Source organism: Sinocyclocheilus anshuiensis, unplaced genomic scaffold (assembly GCF_001515605.1).
Source record: "Sinocyclocheilus anshuiensis isolate Anshui unplaced genomic scaffold, SAMN03320099.WGS_v1.1 scaffold1053, whole genome shotgun sequence".
In the NCBI taxonomy this organism is placed as follows: Eukaryota; Metazoa; Chordata; class Actinopteri; order Cypriniformes; family Cyprinidae; genus Sinocyclocheilus; species Sinocyclocheilus anshuiensis.
Window position 1 is genome coordinate 2,349,701 of NW_015555711.1, and position 3,665 is coordinate 2,353,365.

A 3,665-nucleotide genomic window follows, 5' to 3' on the forward strand; every position below is an offset into this window, starting at 1 on the left:
CTGATTCGCTGAAATCAAAACAGGGACGATAATAGGTGAGCACCAGCCAATGAGATTGTCGTTTGCGCATTAGTTCCGGCTACTACAGGAAAACCCGGCAGTTCTTAAAAGCTGAAGAATTCCAAAGGATCGCTGTTATTTTGACAGGAAAATACAACAAAGAATATCGTTTCCATGTAGCGCGTCAATTCTTCTCTTTGCGTCAAGTCAAATAGAGGTGCGCTGTGCATCTATTCAAAAATAGCACAGATCACTTGACGGAGAGTCAAACTCTGAAGCACTCAGTCAGAGAGTGTTCGGCACGTGAAAATATATCTGTTCCAAAATTTATACATAGCCTCCAACTCACACACTGGCAGTAAAATCTGAAATCCATTGGCTAATATTAGACATCATTTAGTCGCCCAGAGTGAAGATTTAGTCGCGTGGGTTGCACGTTCCAAACCCGTAAGACCTTCGTTCATCTTCGGAACACAAATTAAGATATTTTTGATGAAATCCAAAAGCTTTCTGGCCCTTCATAGACAGCAACGCAACTGACATGTTCAAGGCCCAGAAAGGTAGTAAGGACATCATTGAAATAGTCCATGTGACATCAGTGGTTTAACTGTAATGTTATGAAGCTACGAGAATACTTTTTGTGTGCAAAGAAAACAAAAATAACGACTTTATTTAACAATTTCTTCTCTTCCGTGTCAGTCTTCGACGCCCGTTCACAAGAGTACCATGACGTATTCTCTCATGCATGAACGGAGGTCTTACGGGTTTGGAACGACACGAGGGTGAGTAATTGATGACAGAATTTTTATTTTTGGGTGAACTATCCCTTTAAGGTTCTCAGTGTCAGTGTAACACAATGTTTGATAGATAATAAGGCATTGATAAATAAGAAAGGAGGGCCAAGAGGCCTTTTGAAATATAAACAGCTAAAACTTGATTTATATGTAGTCCAAAAATAAATACAAATACAGAATGATCGCGATAGAGACTTCAAATCACGTGCAACACTGATAGATGCACTTATAACTTTCATAATTTTCTTTTCTTCTACTCACTTCACACCACTGCTGATCATTCCACTGTGGAAGGAAAACTGGTTCAGGCTCCACACTGATACATGCTTCCACAATCGCAGCACGGCCCGTACCTGTACCAGACAAAACATTCGCAAATTAAACTTTATTAACTGCTATGACATATAAACCACTGATACTGTATCATGAAATCAGAGTTTGAGCGAACACTCTCCAGTCTCTGTTCAAGCAGCTCTGTAGCCTTCTTTCTTCAAATCAATCAGCTGTTGCTTTAAACATAACTTGAGGACAAAGTTTATGGGTGACAAAGAAGGCCTCAGTTATTATCTCTTTGGTTAAATACATTTATTTAGGTCATGTCAAACTTACCAGTATGAGGCGACAAAGTATTTTGAGACTGTGCAATTTGGGATTGCTACCAAATTATCTTCTACTGGCCAGCAGTCACCACCATTCTGTACAATCTTCCATCCACTGAACTCCTCTAATCAGACCAGCAGAGAGGAGCACATACAGTGGGTACGGAAAGTATTCAGACCCCCTTCAATTTTTCACTCTTTGTTATATTGCAGCCATTTGCTAAAATCATTTAAGTTAATTTTGGAGCAAGTGACACTGGCATTGCATTTTAAGAAGGGAATAAGGTGGCAAACGATTAGTGTTAAAATTAATCATTTAAATATTGAGTGAGTTTAGGGTAATTTCATTTCAAGTGGTCCAGTGAACGCTGCTTGACCATTACCTCTGTGTATTGTTATTACAAAACCAATATTTTTTATTTTATGTAGTTTAACCACATAGGCCATCATGGCCCACAACATTTGCAAATTGTTGTTCTTTAGACTTAAAATGTAAGGCCAAATGTAATGATCAATATTGCGCAGGGTTCAACATTTAGGGTCAGTTTACAATGGGAAGGATGCGAGTCTTAGTCATAAATAAGTATAGCATGCATGCAGAACTTTTTTTTTTTTTTTTTTTAAATGGGCGTGAGAAAGGGTGAAAAAGTGCAGTTTAAATCAAGACTTTGTAAAAGAGCATAATAGGACCCCTTTAAAATTTGGATGTCTGCCGAGGCCCCCTAGTGGTCCCTAGACCCTGCTTTAAAGCCACTGTTTGAGATTTCATTAACAAACAAAAGCTATGATGTCAATCATAAACATAATTACTGTAAAATACTGTTCATTTTTATTATTTATTATGTTCATACTACATTCATATCTAACAGTACATGAATACTGTAGGGTTTTCCCAAGATTTCTACTAGCTCTAGGTCTGTAACCAGCATAATCTCATACTCTAATTTTTACAGCAGAATGCTATCATAGAGGAAATATATCTGCGAAAATTTCAGCTTCTTATTTGGTCCCCCACCAGAAATAATCCTTTCCCTCTAAATTGAGGGACATTTTTTATAAACATGGCACTTTCTCACACCTTTTTCTGTATTTTTTTCTTATAATGAGCTGTAAAGATCTGTTTTTGTACTAATTAATTACAATCCTAAGCTAAGATATTGCGGTTTGTGTAAACGTCCGTGTAACCAAATTAGTTGTGGGCCAATAAAAATGATGGTCACTGTGCTTAAACCAAGTAAAAAAAAAAAAGTTCAAGCCACCAACTTTTTTATATTATAATGCGCAGTATGAAAAAATGGATATTAATTTTGAGATTTACGAAACGTGAAGACGAAAAAAATAAAATGTTATTTTTTAGGAATATCAAAAAAGTGCTGAAAATTCTACCACTGTGATTCCCAAAAGCCACCAATGGCTTCAATGATCAACTTGGGTTGGTTGCTGGTTTTTAGCTGGTCTAAGCTGGTCATCAGCTACCATGTCCCACCCTGACCATTTTAACATGGTATGACCATCTGGTTGATTGCTGGTGCAAGATGATCTACCTATCATAAGACAAGTCAGTCCATTTCAACTAGCATTCGATTTAATGCTAATTTTATGACAACTGGCATTAACTGAAACCAAGAGCTCAACAACTTACTGAATCTGATCTGGGTTTAACCCTCTGGTGATGGTACGAAACTTGGTGGCATTTGGAATGTGAAAACACAAAAAGAATTGAGGGCATGATTTGAGCAGACCAGTGGACGTGAAAAAAAAATAGTCACACTTGTGGTCGTTGGTCAAAAATTACCGACCATAGGAAATGAATGGGAAATCGACAAAAATTCTGATATTTTTGTTTGTACAATCTACAAATCTGACACAATGCAGAAAAAAGTAAACAGCAATGACAGGGTGAAACTCTAAAACATCAAGAGTGCAAAACCAACACATCCACTCACACACGCACTTATACACACACACACACACACACACACACCTATGAACTGGTGTGACAACACAGCAAATATGTAAAATAAAAGCAATAATTCAACTACAATGCAGTAAAAAAGTGGACAGCAAGGAAGGGGTTACACTCTAAAACAGTGTTTCCCAACTGGGGTGCCGTCTGTCGAGAGCAGGGGTGCCGTGTAAAAAAATCATTTTGTAATATTTTTAAATTGGTAAAATGTTCAAAAAAGCAGCTATTATATAAAATCCATTTCTGGTGTCGCCAATAATTAGAGATGCACTGAAATTCCGGCTGCCGAAAATTAGTTCACCGCTC